The sequence below is a fragment of the Crocodylus porosus genome, unplaced genomic scaffold (assembly GCF_001723895.1).
Source record: "Crocodylus porosus isolate Cpor-Errol unplaced genomic scaffold, CroPor_comp1, whole genome shotgun sequence".
Classification (NCBI taxonomy): domain Eukaryota; kingdom Metazoa; phylum Chordata; order Crocodylia; family Crocodylidae; genus Crocodylus; species Crocodylus porosus.
Window position 1 is genome coordinate 1,857,850 of NW_017728925.1, and position 19,121 is coordinate 1,876,970.

The 19,121-nt window shown below is 43.5% G+C and overlaps 1 protein-coding gene across 3 annotated transcripts in view; it reads right to left on the reverse strand.

Moving 5' to 3' along the window:
* PNPLA7 (patatin like phospholipase domain containing 7) overlaps window positions 1–19,121 on the reverse strand; it is a 257,027-nt gene that overhangs the window by 111,770 nt on the left and 126,136 nt on the right. The window lies entirely within an intron of this gene.

Consider the following 19,121-nt stretch of genomic DNA (forward strand, 5'->3'; position numbering starts at 1 on the left):
CCTTCCGACCCTAGAAACTATGAAACTATGTAACATCCAGGTCCTTTTCTGCAGAACTGCTGCTTAGCCATTCAGTTCCAAGCCTGTAGCAATGCATGGGATTGTTCCATCCTATGTACAGGACTTTGCACTTGTCCTTGTTGAACCTCAGGAGATTTCTTTCGCCCCAAGCCTGCAATTTGTCTAGGCCACTCTAAAACCTAGCCTTACCCTCCAGCTTATATATACTACTGCTTCTAGCTTGATGTTATCCATAAAGTTACTGAGGATGCATTCCATCCCATCTTGCAGATCTTTAATGAAGACATTGAACAAAACTGGCCCCAGGAGCAACCCCTGGGACACTCCACTTGATACCAGCTGCCAACAAGATCTCAAGCCACTGATCACTACCTGCCGAGCCTGATTATCCAGCCAGCTATCTACCTTAGAGTCCATTCATCCAATCCATACTTCCTCAGCTTGCTTGCAAGAATGCTGTGGGAGACAGCATCAAAAGCCTTGCTGAAGTCAAGGTATGTCATGTCAACTGCTTTCGTCACATCCACAGAGCCAGTTATTAGGGCTGTGCAAAGCTTTGGTCCCTGATTCGATTCAGTGGAGATTCAGCCCAAGTCAGTGGCCGAATCTCTGAACCTGAATTGAATCAGAGGACCCTTTAATCTCTCTGAATCGAATTGGAAACCTCCGAATCAATTCGGAGAGATTCAATGATTTATACATAGACACAGCTTTAAATGTTTTTTCTGAATACCTCAAGGTACCCGGCAGCTCATGAATGCTGCACTGCTGGGGTGCATGGAGTGTCCCACAGGAGCACAGGGGGCTCCCCACAACACTCTGCAGCAGACCCAGAAGTGGACCAGGAGCACTTCTGGGTCCACCAGGGAGCATGCTGGGCCCCCCCCAGCTTGGCAACTGGTGCCTCCTGGGTCTGGGGGGACACTTGGGGTCCCCCCCACAGCTGATCTCCTGTGGGACACTCCATCTGCCCCACCATTGCAGTACTCACAAGCCACACCTTGTACCATGAGGTAGGTAGAAAAAACATTTAAAGCTACGTCTACGGCCAAAACACTGATTCTCTGACTCGGCATTGAATCTTCAGATTCGGCCAAATCAAATAAGGGACAACGAATCAAATCACTGTCCCCAATTCGGGCCAAACCCGAATTGAATACAGCCCGTTTTCCACACCCCCTACCAGTCATCTCACCATAGAAGGCAATCAGGTTGGTCAGGCACGACTTGCCCTTGGTGAATCCATGCTGCCTGTTCCCAATCACCTTCTCCTCCAAGGGCTTAGAAATGGATTCCTTGAGGACCTGCTCCCTGATTTTTCTGGGGACTGAGGTGAGGCTGACTGGTCTGTAGTTCCCTGGATCGTCTTAATCCCTTTCCTTAAAGACGCGACACTATAGTTGCCCTTTTCCAGTCGTCCAGGACCTCTCCTGATTGCCGTGAGTTTTCGAAGATAATGACTGCAGAGCTGCTGACCATCTCAGCCAACTCCTTGACCATCCTCAGATGCACTGCATCTGACCTCATGGACTTGTACATGTCCAGCTTTTCTAAATAGTCCCTAATCTGTTCTTTCACCACTGGAGGGCTGCTCATCTTCTCCCCAAACTGTGCTGCATGGTGCAGTAGTCTGGAAGCTGACCTTGTCTGTGAAGACCGAGGTAAAAAAGGCATTGAATACTTCACCTTTTTCTCATCATCTGTTACTAGGTTACCTCCTCCATTTAGTAAATGACCCACACTTTCCCTGATCCTCATGTCCCTCGCTAGCTGCTATAATATTAATTAGGTTCTCCTTTGCTTTATTAGTATTTTCAGTATTTTTTAATAAATCTTACTTCTAACAGGATTATTTGATTCATGGACTGTTGCCTGCATAATTTCACACAGACTACCTCAAAAAATAGCAACAACCCTTAACCCAGGGGTGCACAAAATACAGCCCACAGGCTGTATCCAGACTGCCAATTGATTCTATTCAGCCCGTGACACCAGCAGGGGCTGGAGCCAGAGCTGCCCCCCACCCCGCAGGCCAGACAGAATCAATTGGCAGGCCCACGGGTGGCAACTCCAGCTCCAGCCTCTGCTAGCACAGCAGGGGACTCTGGGAGGAAGCAGCCCCACCTGCCTGCCCACCCACCACTGTGCAGCAGCCTAGGAGAATGGAGTCTAACCTGGGGTGCCAGGCAGGCAGGGCTGCTTGTGTCCAGCATCCCTCATGGCACCAGCAGACCACACACCCGGCACTGCACAGCAAGGGGGGCCAGGTGAGGTGGGGAAATGAGTCCCTCTGCCATGCCCCCCCCCCAACAGGTTCTCTACAGCAGGTGGTGGGGCATTCACTACAGCCCTACCCCAACCACATTGTGGCTGTCAGCCCTGGTCCTGGTTGCCAGTGTCAGTCAGTGGGGGGGGGGGGGAGGAAGAGGAAGAAGGGGGAGGAACAGAGATAAGATGCTCCAGGCCCAGGAGGGCTCATGCTCGCGCTCCCAACCTCAGCCCAGCTGTTGCGAGCTCATGTGTTTGCATGTGTGCATGCACGCACGCATGCGAGAGAGTCAGTGTGTGCGTGTAGGTGTGTGTGTGCACACATGTACACACAAAATCCTCAACAGCTCACCAGAACTCGTTAAGTGGCCTCACAATGTATTTTCACCCTGCCCATGGGTTCTAGTTGCAGGCTGGCTACTGGACGTGAGTCACTTCAGGCAGACTTGGCCTGTCATGTCCATAGTGCACGTAGAGGATCATTCTCCTGCTCTGTAGCTGTGCCGCTTCTGGCTCAGTCAAGCTGGTGGGCTGTTTGCATTGGTTCCTGAAGGCCCCTAATCTCTCAGCCCCGGCGTACCCAATGAGCCCATGCCCTGGCCTCGGGGCAATGAAAGCTTACAACAGAATCTAAACAAACTGAAAAAGGGACAGAGAGTAAACTCTCTCCCCTCCCGACTCACGTGTACTGCGTGTGCATCAATGATTGCTCCTGCAGTGTCCTCTCTGGATCCCATGCTGGGCGTTGCTCTCACCACCCTGCGCCAGTCCCAGCCACACAGAGAAGTGGCTGACAAAGCATGTGGGTGGTTTCTTTCCTGGCTGTCAGTTCCCTGCCATCGTTCCTGCAGCCAGTAAGGTTTTTTTTTTCCTCCTGGGGCTTTTGGGGTTGTTCCCCTGGGGCCACAAGTTTCTCCCACCAGTCCTTGCCCCGGAAAAGGGGTTTCCACCCCTTCTCTCTCATTGCTCTGCAACACATACACCAACCAGTTGCCCATAAACATCACTGACTATACTACATACAATAATGTTTTACAAGCAAGTTCCAGAGGAAAGAGCTAAGAGACTGGCACAGAATCTTTGTACATAAGGACCCTGTTAAAATACAGGAAATTTCCCTTAAACTCTGACATCCAAACATTTTTTTTTCCCTTCCAGGTCCCCTTTTTCATATTGTATATCTTGTATATACATATATGCAACACTTTGTATAGTTTTAGACATATTGTAGACAAATGTTCCAATTTGGGGGCTGATGGCAAGTCAAAGTTGTTAGAAGTTAATGAAATTTGGATGGTAACAGCAAATCTATAAATCGGACTCTTTTCCCCCATTAAATAAAAAGTGATAATCTTACTCACTCTCCATGTGTGACATTTCAGCATTCTACCAAATAACAGTTCTTCCACTGGAGAGAGAAGACTGTGTTACATAGAAAATAAACAGATTTCTCCATGAGTTTGGGTTTTTTTATTTCTATCTTGTAAATTGGTCATTTTTTTCTTTGCCACTTCATCTGTATAATTGAAATGTTCTTCAGCTATCATTGTGTCGAAGAGGAGAATGACAAATTTACTACTGTTCTGGTTCATTTCATCTCCTTTCAAGTCCCCTTGGGGAAAATTTACTTCTAAGTATCTGAATCATTCCCTTTTATTGTCCATATTCCCTCCTCATTGTAACAACATCTGCCTTCAGTAAAATGAAGCTTGCTTACATAAGTTCTTTAGGCTTTTTTAAGAGACAGGGTGAGCAAGCAAGAGTGAGCATGAGTGAGTGCGAACAAGTGAGACTGAGCAAGAGGGAGAGAGCACGAGTGAGACAGTGGGAACAAACAAGAGTGAGCAAGAGGGAGAGGGAGAGAGTAGGAGAGAGCTGCTCTTTCTCAGAGAGAGTGGGAGAGAAAGAGGGAGTGAGAGAAAGAGTGAGAGAGAAACTACCCAACATTGCTGATGCTACCCCAGCTGACCGTGGGGCTGGGGGAGCTCCAAAGCTGCTTCTGCCCTGCTTCAGATAGGCTGCGCAGGAAGCCAGGCTCAGCTGGGGACAGTGGCAGTAGCAGATAGAAGAACAACTTTTCATCACTTTCTCTTAATGGAAAACTAACCAGTCTTAAGGGCCTGAAACACCCATATCCTTTGAGCTACAGTTACTAAAAAGGCCATTTCTGTGGAGAGATACTACAGAGACCAAAGCTGTTGCAGCTAAAAAGAAGGTTCCATTAACACGGCTAAAGTTACACCATAATCCCAGGAAGGTCACAGTTGGAGAAGATACACGAATAAGGCCTTTGAGAAGCCAAGCAATCCCAAAGGAGACAACTGTAGTGTGGCCCTTCACAGGAGGATGGTGGCCTGGTACTACTGTTGCATGTATCCTTATGAAGCTGATGAATATCCTCAAATGATTTATAAAGAATGGATGGCTCAGAATATCATGAATCAGAGATTTTAAATAGAGGTGCACTGAAATATCGGTCCCATATCAAATTGGCACTAATATAAAGAAAACTGCCAGTATTAGCAACTGACAGTGCCGCTGCTGCCTGCCCCAAGTTCAGCCCAGCCCCCTGCCACAAAGAGCTCAGTGCAGCCCTGGCTCCAGGCTGCAGTGGCAGCCCGCCCTCACCCTGCACACAGATCCAAGGGCATACACTCCCCTTGCCCTCCTGGGATGCGCACAGTGGCAGGACTGGCCACCCCCCTCCCCACGCACCCTGAACTAGCCACTCACAGCTCCATCCTGTGTCCCGCCCCACCTAGGCACCACCTGCCCCTGCCCCAGCCCCACTTCCTCCCTCACCATGGGGGCCTTAATCTTCCCCTTCTGACATGCACAACAGATTCTGGACTTCAGCTGAATAGTCCCTCTAAACAGTAATAGTAAGTGATGACTGTGAAACTCAAGCTGAGCCGGGCCTACTCACAAAATTTAAAATACAAAATATTGATGACAAATACATAATGCAAAACAATGCAAGTATGTGGCTGGACCTTCTGAAAAGAAATAAGGAAGCATCACTTCCAACTTATCTTACTATACTTATGCTGATTTTAAGCAGGCTCCTATTTGTCTGGTATGCAACTGAAATGTCTATGTTTAATTGATTAGTACAGTAAATATTTCTTTTGCAATTAACTCATATTTATGTGCAGGAAGAGACATTCTCCATATGGGCTTTGATAGGTGCCTTCTCCTGGTTTATTCAGAAACCTTGCATCCATCCTGGTTGTTAATCAATTTCTTGATATGTTCCAACTTAGTAGAAATGGATAACTTCTTGTAATTCAATCAAAATAGGGACTTCCTGATAACCAATAACAAACAGTTTGATTAACAGGATTTTCCTGTTAATTACTGCTTGGGTTTCTCTCCTGATTTACACAACTACAAGAATGCTTTGAAGATGCTGAACTAAAGGGTACAAGAGAAACAAAACAGCTAATAGCGCATGCTTCAAGAATGAGAAATCATTCTGAAAAGGACTGCTACCATGCCCAGCTGATCTTCTGATGAAAGGATCCACACCTTACAGAAGATGACAAGACAGACCACCTCTTTTGCCTGTAATTGGTGAGATACTATCATTTTTACAGCTAAATACACTGGACTTTGATTTGCTTGAGGCTCATTTAACAGTGAATACTTGTAGTAAAGAAGCCTTTCTGTCATTCATCGAATTATTTGTCATGTCAATCTTTTAACACTAGTCCTGAATCCCATTTCTTCACTTGACACAAGCAACCATCAATGATGTCACAAGTAATTACCCTAGATCCGGATATAACATTTGTTCTTTGTTGCAAGATCACATTGGGTAATACAGCAAAGTAATCATGGGTTGAGCTCTGGAGTTCATTAGGGCAGAGTACCAAAATTGGCCCTTAGTTACAACACACTTTTCTTCCTCCCTGTGTTATTGAAGGAACTTGTCAGTAAGCTTCAACGTCTTACTTCAGTTAGGGTAGTTGCCCTTAGGCAGGAGCACTTAATTTCAGATATTTTGGGGGAGCCCCTAGCTGGACCTTTTGTGCACTGTCACCTATTTAAAAGAACCTGATAGCCCCCTTATGCTTTGCAGAGATAAGTGCCACAGATTACAGGGATGATCAAAATATTTGATAATTGATATGGCAAGACTTCGGAGGAACAGAAAACGCTGAATGTCCAAAAATGCAGCTAGCATAAGAAGAAAAAACACTAGCTTAATTATGCTGGAGAAAGATTTTTGTGGATTAACATGGAAGAGGAATGGCTAAATCACAAGCAGTCAATATGGATTTATGAAGAACAAATTGCATCAAACAAACCTGATCTCCTTCTTTGACAAAGTAACTACTTGGGTAGATAAAGGGAAGACTGCGGATATAGAGTACTGTATGTCAGCAAGGTAATTGATAAGGTCCCACATGACTGTCTCAAACAGACTGGAGAACTGTGGGCTCGATAAAACTACTACAAGGCAGATATATAACTGGCTCAATAGCCACAGACAAAGAGTAATTATTAACGGGTCCATGTCAGAATGGCAGGAGGTTTTAAGTGGAGTTCCAAAGGGGTCTGTCCTAGGCCTGATGCTGTTCAATGTATTTATTTATTCATGATTTGGATGCTGGCATAGAAAACTTCTTAAGCACATTTGCAGATAACTGGGAAGGACTGTGAACACACTGGAGAAAGTGAGTGCAATTCAGAAGGATCTCGACAGATTGGAAAGCTGGATTACAGCTAACAGGATGAAGTTAAATGCACATAAATGCAAGGAAAAGAACAATCAAAAACACAAAGTGGGTGACATTTGGCTGGATGGCAGCTTTAAGGAGGACTTGGGAGTCTTGGTAGATCAGACTCAATACGAGTTTCTAGTGCAATACAGCCACACAAAAGTTGAATGTGGTTTTGGGATGCATCAATAGAAGCATTAGGTACAAGACACAGGAAGTGATGGTGCCTCTGCTCAGCACTGGTTAGACTTCATTTGAAGTACTGTATGAAGTTCTGGGCTCCACATTTTAAAAAGGGCGAGGAGAAGTCAGAGAGTCCAGAGGCAGACAACAAAGATGATTAAGGGTTTGGAAAGAAAGTCATATGAAGAAAGGCTGAAGGAGTTAGGCATATTCAGCTAGAGGGAAAGGCACGTAAGAGGGGACCTGACAGCAGTTTTTGAATATTGAAGGGCTGCCATAAAAAAAAGAGGGAAAGCACCTGTTTGTTATGCTGTAAAGAGGAGGATGTGGACCACTGGCTTGAAGTTGCAGCAAAGTGAATTTAAATTGGATATCAGGAAAAATTTCTTCACTGTTAGGATAGTGATGCATTGGAATAGACAGCTTAGGGAAATTACAGACTCTCCATCACTGGAGGTGTTCAAGAAGAGGTTGGACAGCCGCTGGTCAGGGATGATCTAGGCATAGCTAGGCCAACGTATTTCCCATGCTTCTGGGCTTTTCTGGTTGTCCTCCTCTTTCTGCTATATGTGTCAAGGTGTTTTTAAGCCTTCCCAGAGGCACTGGGTGTTCCCTGCAGCCAAGGCTGTGGACTTTAATTTGGGGTGTGCCAACACTTCTGCTGGGACCTAAGATGGAGGTCCCTGGCTACAGAGTCTTGCCCCTCTACTCAGGGTCAGACCAATCACCATATCTGGGGTCAGGAAGGAATTTTACACTATGGTCAGGATTGGTATGGACTTTAGAGGTACAGTATTTGCCTTCCTCTGTAGCAGGCAGTAGGGTGTGGGGCATGGCCTCTACCTGTGATTTCTTGAACATATCTCAACAACCTCTTATAGAAACAGGACGTTTGCTGCTGTGGTTTCTCTGCTTTACCCGTGACAAGCTAGGGTGTTAGGTCTGTGTTGTGTCAGGGTTGATGGTAATCTTATGCAGAGTTCAGATTATGGACTGTAAAAGATGATTTAGACAGGGCTGATCCCGCCTCAAGCAGGGGCTGGATTAGATCTCTTCCAGCCCTATTTAGCTATGATTCTACAACGTTACTGGACCAACTGTATGGATGGGATAGACTTAGACAAGCTTTAAATGCAATCCAAGAAATGCAAGAAAGCTGGTCTGAGACTAGCCCCCAACTGTGCAGCTGGTCCACTAAGAGATAATCACCCCAAAAAATCCTTGCCTTTTGTATGGCCACAACAGCACTCCAACAGTACCATTAACTATTCAACTATAATACTATTACTACCATATGCCTATAGATAAATGGGTACCTACAGATATAACTTTTCTGGGTCCTTTTGCATGTGCAGATATATATAGATACCCATATATCCAACAAACAAGACCAGTAAAAATCACACTGTGCAGAAAAGCAGGTATCGTCAGAGTTCCATTTGGCAACCAGGGGCATCAAATACACACTAAAGGAGGGCTGTGCTTGGCCACAAAAAATATTTCTAGGCAAAGGGATAACAATGCATGTGCCTGGGGCACGTGTGCATCAGAAGGAGAATCCATAGGGAGAGCCAATTGAGGAATAACAGTATTTGAGTCAAATCTAACATATTTACTAAGAAGGCCCAAGTTTGTGAGTTCACTGGACTAATTAGAAGGCAGACTGTTGAAAACAGAACTGTGAACAACAGTTAACTGCACCTGTATATTGGTCACTAGCATATAGGGAGGTAGGTCACAACAAAAATGAGTTACAGAACTGTCCTCTCCAAATCTAACAGCAAGATGGCAGTTCTGATGAGTGATTAACAATGTACTAACACACACAGGGATTATATTGCAACTGCAGACTATAGCAAGCAAAAGGTATTACATGTCTGCTGGGTTACATCTGGAACACATCATAAATATATATCAAGTGTACATCATTTCCAACCACTACAATGCATGTATGGTTATGATGATTGTTCCAAAGAGTGGAACAACACAGAACTGAATACAAGCCGCACTCTAAATAACACATACAGAACAGTTTCCATGGAGAAACTGAACTCAGTAAAGGTCTGTCTCTGTAATCTGTGCTCAGTTGTCATTTTATTGGAAGCATAATGGAGTCAGGCATTCAAAACAATGGACTATCATACAAGCCACTAATATTCAAAATACCAGCGAGGGAAAAATCTGCATTTGGATGATGAAACTTAATCAGGCAAATAGATGCAATGGGTGCAGTTTGTGCTTGCAGCTGGACAAATACTAGGAGTTTTATGACTATGGTGCAGCCAGTAGAAAAGTCTAATCTGAGCCCAAATAAGACAAAACATTTGGAAATGATTTGTATGAAGGAAACACACAACAAAGAGTTAATGACAAAACTATGCCACATTGCATATGCAGGCCTTGCTGGAGCATGGATTAAGACTAACACTGAGCGGTGCACATACAGATCATACGAAGACCCTGCTAACTGCCTGAACCAAAGTAGGCCCCAATGAATGCAAAACTAGGCATATCATACATGACTTGCACAGACACGTTGGGAAGGTAGCTTATTTGTTTCAGAAATGTTTCCAAAGCCAACGGATACCAGATGAATTGATAAGACTAGTATAGACCACCAGAACTAAGATGAGTGACCTGGCAAACAGGTATCCCTATCTAAGGGGCAGAGCGCACTTACTGGTGATAAGTAGAATGTGGCTATCACCTAAAGATGTTTTAGTAATTGGTGAGAACTGGGACATGCATGCCTTAAACATAAAGTTGTTCTGACTGGAGTATTAACTGGGGTGCAGGAACCCTTTATACTTGTACTGGGCTTAGGGGGTAACGTTCATGCTTGTACCACTCCTTTAAATGACACAGCTAGCACCATGGACTGGCTGGTCACGGATGTTAGTGTCTACGTTTGTTTGTAGACAGTAATCCTGACCAAATTCTTTGTCACTAAGACCCAAAGCCTACAGTCGTTTTCTTGCATCAAGGGTGTGGAGAAGCTTAAGAGAGTCCAGAGGAGAGCCACACATGATTAGAAGTCAAGAGAGCAGGCCTGATGAGGAGAGACTGAGAGGCATGGTACTTTTCAGCCTGGAGAAGCAAAGGCTCAGGGGGGATTTGGTGGCAGCCTACAAGTATATAAGGGGGGTGCATCAGGAACCGGGAGAACATCTGATCACCAGGGCACCCCAAGGGAAGACAAAGTCCAACAGTCACAAAGACTGTTTTAAACTGGACATAAGAAAATCTTCTTTACCATCCAAGTCTCCAGAGTCTGCAACAGACTCTCCCCAGAAGTGATGCAAGCACCTACTCTGGATACCTTTAAGAAATGCTTGGATGCTTATCTTGCTGGGGTGATCTGACCCCAGCTGACTTCCTGCCCCTCGGGCAGGGGGCTGGACCCGATGATCTCACCAGGTCCCTTCCAGCCCTGATGTCTATGAAATCTATGAAGTTGTTACGGGCAGCACACCCCAGACAGCACCCTGATGGCATGCACACAGACAAGCCAAACTGAGGGAGCTTGACACAAAGGTGAACACCTAACCCCTAAACAGCACTAAAGGAGTCAGATAATACTGATGGAGTCCACCCTACAACACTGACAATACCATCATGATTTTAGTAAGTGACACACTGCCCTCTCATAGGATTGCCAGCTGAGGAGATGGTAAACAGATTCCCCTGCTCTTAGATCCCCATAAAATTTAATAAGGTTTAAAACACACATAAGTTGGGGAAAAGAAACAGAGAAATGTACAGAAATAAGAAAATCTATGACAGACATAGCCGTGTTAAAGAGGTAAAAGTATAAAACCGGAAAAGGCAGAACCTCACAGGCTAATGGGAATATCCATTAAATGGTTAAAGCAAAGTGAAGTTAGCATAAAGAGTCATTGCAGCTACAAATGATGTTGGTGGGCCCACAAAAATGAAACATGCTGAGAAGTTGTCAGAAAAAAGCCATAGCAGCTGAAGATGAAAGTGAGACACAAAAGCTCACACTAACATTGGAACAGTGGAAGTTACAAGCCCTGCTGGCAGGTCGTGGGGCAGCAGAGACGTAACGTTACAAGAAATGCAAAATTAGAAAAGTGAGTGACAGTGTGCATGAACTCCAACTGCAGCTCAGACAGTGGGTGGCAAAGGGTGCTGGATATATCCATTGTGGTTAAGGCCTGTTTTCAAAAAAAAAATCAAGAAATCAAGGTGTGGGTAGATATAAAGATGTCAAAAAGGATGGTAAAGTGATTCAAGCTGCAAAGTTGGTGAACAAGAATAAAAATCCTAGGGAAGAAATAGAGAAGCTGCAGCCACAGCTGCAGGCACATCAGAGAAGCAGAAACAGAAAATAAGAACATGAAAGAGGAACCTGTGAGAGTAGCTGCTTTTACCTCTGACCTTGATCCCAATGCAAATGGTTAGACAGTTCTCCCCAAGACTTGGGATGCATCCAGAATGCGCTGTTCCAATGTTAGCGTGAGCTTTTCTGTAGATGTTTGGGAACCCCCATGTTTGCATTCAAGTCAGGGATGACCTTGTAGAGTTGTGGATTTTTAAAATGATAGATTCACAGACAACTAGTTACCAAAGTAAGAGCATAACTGTAATTCCTATGGCCTTGACAACACAAACTGTGAAGGCAATTAAACAAAAACAGCCACCTCCTACACCTGAAGGAATGTTTTGGTGGAGTAAGATGGAAAAATTGTGAATTTTTAATTAATTGTTCAATGTGGTTTCCCTTCAAATAAAATAGTTTTCAGGTTTTAACATCACTGATTTTTAGCATCCGTTTACGAGCCCTGAACCTCAGTACTGCACACCTTTTGTGTTCTAAGGAACAAGATCCTGTTCTGCCTCTAGGTTATTACAATTCCCCCACAATATTTCACACTGCAGTGAGGGAAACATTTGAAAACAAAATAACTGTTACAAACAGGAAAGATTGTGATGCATCTAGATGACAGTCTAGTGGCAAGTTAAACAGCAAATGAGCGTACGGAGTTGATGTATAGGTCCTGCCTGAGGAACAATTTAAACCTCAATCCATGAGTCACAGATCAAATAGAAAAAAGTACAGTATTTGGGAATCAAACAGTGCAGAATGGTAAAGCTTTAAAAGAGAGACATGGAGTGTATTTTAAAGTAACCCATGTGACAAACACAAAACTGTCATAATCATTCATCGATACCTTGGACTTGCATATTTTTGTCACAAATTCATTGTATGATATACAAATAAGAGAGAATCACAAACGAGTTGCTTAAAATACCTCAATGTTTCTTTTTTTGTGCATGTTCAAAGGCGAAGGAAAATTGAAAAAGAGCTCTGATGGAAATTCCTATATTAGCTACTTCATAAAATGATTTTTCTTCTTTCATGTATTACAGCAAGCAAAGTTTTTGTATTACCAGGATGACCATGCAGGATACTGGAACAGAGGAAAACCTGCTTACTATAGCTGAGCTTTAACAGCTCCAGAACTTAAACTGGAAGGCTATAAACAAACTGCTCTTGTGGCATATTAAACCTTATACAAAGCAAAAACTACTGTGAAGACAAGCCAAGTTGCAATCAGAAGCCATCAAGTGTTAGAAAAATGGCTCCAGAAAATCTGTCTAAAAGCCATACGTGCATTTAATATGCTTGGTGCTGGGGCAGCAAAGCCACCTCTCCTGGCCAACGCGTATGCCCACTTCGTTGCCCCTTTTGGCCCTGCAAAGTCCCACTCTGTTATCTCGCCTGCCACCCCTTGGTGTTGTAATCGACAGGGAGGCTGCCCCTAGAAGGCAAAAGGGGGCTTTGGGTGATGGTCCTTTGTCTAGGCTGAGGCCCCCCTGGCCTTATCCCACTTTACTCTGGCTGAGCCCCTCTTCCTGGGGTCCACTGTCCCAGGACCCAGCTCTGGCCCTCATGGGCTCTGGGCTCCTCGGCCCCTAGTCTTGCCCTTGGGCTTGCACCCTAGTCTTTACCATCTTCTATCTCCACACTTTGCCAGACAGTAACAGTCTTTCTGCAGGGCACGGGATACTGCAACCCCACATGCCCTGGATCACAGCACCACGAAGGGCTCTACACTGAGGGCCTCTGTTGTAGCCCCGTGGCCTCCAATCTGCCCCTTTTATCTGCTCCCATTCCTCCAGTTTAAACAAAAACCTAAAAGCATGAGTGCCCACTCCCAAAACAAAGGGCTCCCCTCCCAGGGTTAACCATGTCTTGCAGAAGCCTTACCCCAAAGGCCCAAGCCACTTAACTTGTTTCGGCTTGGGATGCAGGCTTCCTTTCAGTTCCCCTGCTGCTCAGAGACCTTCCTCTGGGCCACCTGGCCTGGTTCTCTCCTAGAGCTCTGCTTCCTGCCACTCCCATGCTCAGACTGCCCCCCTGGCTAAGGCCTTGCACTTGTAAGTTTTTTCCTGGGTCACCTGACCCATCACTTCTGCCCCAGGTCTGTCAGCCACTGCTCACACCTGGGATGGGCACCCATTTTATTCCACAACTCTGTGCCTGCATTATGGTTAGCCTGTCCCAGGGATTGGGGAAGGCCAATTATCCCTGGGCTCTTTCTCCCCTTTAGTAATGGGGTGGGGGCCCCATTACAGCATTGAGTAATACTTCACTGTGGGTCTTTGCCCTTATGACAAATAACATGCAAGTAATAACCCTAAAAGAACCTAAAATATCTATTTGGGGTCTTACCTTAAAATGTCAAAAGCACATTTGTAAACCATAAAGGTGCACTCCATTTTTAAAGCTATATACCCTTTCAGCAAGTTCTGGGAAAACAATTTGATTTATGGATGGTAGCTCATATTACACAGAAGGAAAGTTACAGGAGGTGTTGGCATGTGTGTAACAAGAAAAACGCAGGTCCAAGATTCTTTCCAGTTTAGGCTAGAAACAAGATGAACTCAGATGGCAGAAGTAGCAGCTGTTATAAAAAATAATGAAAGGAAAGGAGACTGAGATGATCTTTGCCACAGGTTTAGATTTTCCATACAGAAGTCTACATAAGATTTGCATATACACTGACCAGTGGTTGTATTAATCCATACTTCAGAAAGGCCTACAGCATATAGCATCACCGTATTTGCAAGAGGATTGAGAACAGAGTGGGACTGCATGAAATTGGAGACAGTTTACCCAAACTGTAAACCATTATGAAAAAACCACCATCACACCAAAGTAATTTAAAAGTGGAGTCCTAAGTAAGGTTTGAGACCTAGGAAACAAATCCTGAAGTGATTAGCACAAAAAAAATATCAATTCAAGTAGGTGAAATGTACACATCTGCAATAAATCACACTGCAGATAAAACTGCACTGTACCACATGTCACAACATCCCAGTGTGTAACAGGGATCCTCCTTGGATAACAGAGACTGGTTTGCAATTACTGCTTAAATATAGTTTAGGGGATGGGCAGGAAATAAATTGTCATGACTTAGATATCTATTTTTCACTGAATACATACTGTAGTTTGGTTACAGGAAGTGTCAGACATAATTACTACATAGGAAAACCAAAGCCAAGAGTTTCAGAGGCTAGAACTGTAGGTTAATTTCCATTTTGCAGCCAGAGACATTTTTCCAAATTCCTCCAGAGAGATTCTCCGGTGAAAAGGGAAACAATTCCCAGTGGGCTAAGGCATCTGTTTTGGGAAAGTACTTCAACACATGAATGCAGTCCTTAGTCCAACTAATTCAATTCACTGGGGAATGAATAGCTATGGAAGGGAAATGAGGTTACACAAGCATAAAGTGAGAGCAGAATTCAGTTGCACTCATCCATCTTCTTTCATCTTATATTTAGACTGTACCATTTCCAGGCACAAGTAGGTATACATATATAATTTCTCCACAGCCATTAAATAGCATAATGTAGCCCTGATCAGCACTGGGACCGCCAAAATTGCTGTAACACCTACAAAGGGGGCCTTAAGTAAATAAATACCTGTGCCCCACAAGACAGGACTAATTGTTTTTTCATTCAATGATGAATTCTCTAGGACAGTGGTTTTGAACCTTTTTCAGTCGACATACCCCTTGGTCTCAGAGTGAGACTTCACGTATCCCCTAGAAGCGATGTTTCTGGTGCAAGATTGAGGCATGGAGCAGGAGTAGGATATCTGGTTTCCATGTGCATGCATATTTTACAGAAGTAAAACCACAGCAATTTCAAACTCTCAAGGTGTTTTTTTAGGCCCTTCAACCTGTGTTAGACAATGTATGAAATATATCTCATGTACCCCCGATGAGGCTTCACATACCCCCGGAGGGTACATGTACCCCCACTTCAGAACCGCTGCTCTAGGACGTTTTCTCTGACCAGCTTGAGGAATATCATTAAACTACTTCCTATGTCCTACAATTCAGATGCCACATTAAAACAAACACCAAATACATTTGTTATTTGTTATGAAATCTGTTTTCCTCTCAAGGTACAAGAATTAGTACTATCCCTGCTACCGTGTTTAAATTACACATCAGGAGCATTCTATACTTACATGAAACTAACACAGATCGAAGATCACATGAACATCCTAAAGACTGAAGTTCACTACCCTCAACACTGTTAGAAATTGTGCAGAAGCAGCAACCTTCCACCACAGAACACTACCACAACCATTTCAGCCCCAATTTGAGGATAAGACCTTAGAATAAAAGGAGACTTCAGTCTTTCGGTCTAGTTATTCCCTGGACATGTCTGGGTGCGTCTATAGGTCAGAATATCAAGTGATGGTGATTTTGATGACCCAGACATTTGCTCACATCCCCAACGTGTAGCATTTCCAAGCAAGAAAGGAACAGATGAATGCAGGGGTGAATATCAGGGCATCCTTTATGCCATGAGGCTTGAGAAAACATTTTTCCTCATGAAAGTGAGTATTCTTTACACTTCAGTATGGCAATCATTACAGCACAAGTCATTTTGCTGGGAGCTCTCTAAATTCCTAGAGACAGTTACAATTTGCTTGGTTACTTCTGCTATCTGTTCTTCTAACAAAATAGTAGACAGAAAATCATCAGTAGCATATTGGGTATTTTTAAAATTAATGTTGTTTTGATGCTTTTAATCCATATTAAAATGCAAACATATTTAACGTTCTGTATTAAACACATGCATAAAGCTCAACTATCCTTCAGATGAATGAACCATGCAGCAGAGATAAGCAGTAAACATTAAATAAGGTTAGTATTTGTTTAAATGACAGTTGCTTAAATAAAACTGATTGTAACTCGATTAAGAGACCTATCCAATACCACCAAGTCAAATACACACATGGGCATAAGCATATATAAAGTGCATGCAGAATATTTTATAGAAAGTAATAACTTTAAATGCCTCATTGTGTCTGCCACTGTTTTGTTCAAACTTTCCCCTCTACAGAATGCCATTATGAGCACATCCCCATAATTACAGCACATGTCATATATTTTCAGTTTGTCTTGCTAAGATGGCAACTTTCTCTTGCCATTCCCAGTCCTTTAGAACCTCTCTTTACCTCATCTCACCCTCTGTGTCTTTAAAGCAGTATTCCTGAGGTTTCTCTCCTCTCACTTGCTTGGGAACGAGTTTGACCAAAAGTTCTAACATGTTTATTATAGCCTTATTCCATATATCTGTTTGAATATTACATTTATTTAGAACCAATTCATAGCATGCAACTTCTGAAGACTCCTTGAGAAATCTACATATTATTCTAGTATATTATTATAGTATCAATCACATACTCATTAGCACTGATAGCAAATGGATGTAGCAGGTGGCAACACTTAAAGTTGCATGCCAGAAAACTAATGCCCTACTTTGCACTTAACAGGCTTTAAAATCAATTTTATGGGGACATCTCAGACCTTTTCCTGGATAAAATATGGATAGCGGAATGCTGCATCTTAATTTTTATGTGCATTAAGATGAAATTGAAGTGCAAAGGCAAACCTTGAAGTACTTGATATACTGTAAGAAGCTATGAAACTTTACATTAAAGTTTTAAAGCATCTAAATGCTTGATTCTATACTGTACCATACAGCAATTACAGTGCCACTGCAGTACATAGAGAAACATTAGATAGTCATTTTTTCCCTCAATATTCAGCATAAATTTCTTTTTCAGTTATTCATTTTAAGCCTCTCTCACAGATTCATACACCACACTGAATAATTCCTCACCCTCTCTGGTATTCATCCAGCAGAAATTTAACAGGTCATATATCATTGTTTAGCTTATTCAGCTCTATAAGTCCTCCCTCCTATATCAACCCCTACAGCACCTAATCCACTTGCTGTACTCTGATTGAACTCCCTTCAGTTTGTCAATCTTGCTGGTGCAGTGGGGCCCAGAACCACAAACCAGCCACACAGAAAAGGGTAACTGGTTACCAGCCCCAAGCTGTGGTGTTTTTTTCAGCTTCAAGTCATACTAATCTTTCTTACAGGCTCCTTAAATTCATTTCTAAAGTGTTGTTCCACACAGGGATGCCCCACATCTATTGCAAAATAAACAGGGATGGCACACTCAGCTTGGAGCACTTCTCCAGATGATACAATGACTAAGAGCTTTATTCTTCCATGTAGCATGCATTGTAACTTCCTGTGGTACCTAGAAATGTGCAGAACTAAGCACAAGTAGTCCTACCAATGTCACCAGGACCATTCACACATGCAAATGATAAGCACACAGATAGTGTTTCTAGGATCAAGGTCCTAAGCTTGACAACATAGCATTTTTGGAGTAGCCTAAAACTGAATAAGCTTATCACCTCAGTCTCAGTGACACACTTATGGCAGGGGAGCAGTTGTAGTCAATATCTACACTCTTGCTTGGTACTCTCAGTATGAGAGACAGTGGCATCTCCAGGTAACCCCAATGTCAATGTCATTGCCCACTGATCTTCTTTCATTTACAACCTCTTTCATTTGCTGGCACTAGAGGTCCAAGTCACTTACCAAGACAGCAATTTTCTTCCCTCAAGTGCCTACCTTTCCAGCAAAGTAAGATAATTAAACTGGGGAAAATGCATTGGTGGGAGAAAACCAAGCAATCAAGCTCAGTGGATGCCTACCTTATTATCATTCCTTGGTTTCCAGCATTCCCATGAGTAGGGCCTGCTCTTTTACAGGGTGCACTGGGTTGATTTTCCTAAACTGAATCAGTTTATATTCCCTCTACATCCCATCTCATTTTGTTTTTTCCTTTTCGTATTTCTTATCTCCCTCAGCCTGCAAGAAATGTTTCTTTGCCCATGAACATCATGAGGAAGTAGGTCCTAAAAAGCTACATGCTGGAGAAAGGGTTGGGGGTGAAGGGCATGGCTATGGCTTGAAACTTGGTCTAAAGCAGCCCATTGAAATTTGACATGCATTAGGTTACATGGAAACACGCACACCTGAATTTGTGAATAGATTTTAAAAACTTAGTATATCTGTTAAAAACTACTACTTAGCTTGTTTTGGCCTTCCTTTAAAACCAGTCCAGTCTAACTATCCAAGAACTGCTGCAGTAAAGGGAGCATCCTCTCACACACTGACAATTCAATTAGCAAATTTTCCTAATTCTGTCATTATACACAAGAAGTTTCTCAGAAACAAACAAATGATTTTCTATAACACAGTTCAGCAAATAAACTAATGGCAGAGTTGCATCAACTCGTAGGCAGGTTCCAGCGTGTTTTAATTTTATGTAAAATCCCTCTATGTCAATAGTGCTCAAACTTTCTGCTCAGTGATCCATATATGGGCTGGATCCAGCTGGTGGTCCTGATCCAGTGCCCAGAGAAGATGCAGCAGGGCCTCATGTTGCAACACCAAGTGGGGTGAGGGGCAGCCTGGCCCCAAACCAGCCTCAGAAGGGAAGGGGGCTTGACCTGGCCCTGCAGATGGTGGAATGGCACTTGATGCAGCCCCAACCTGGCCCCACATTTG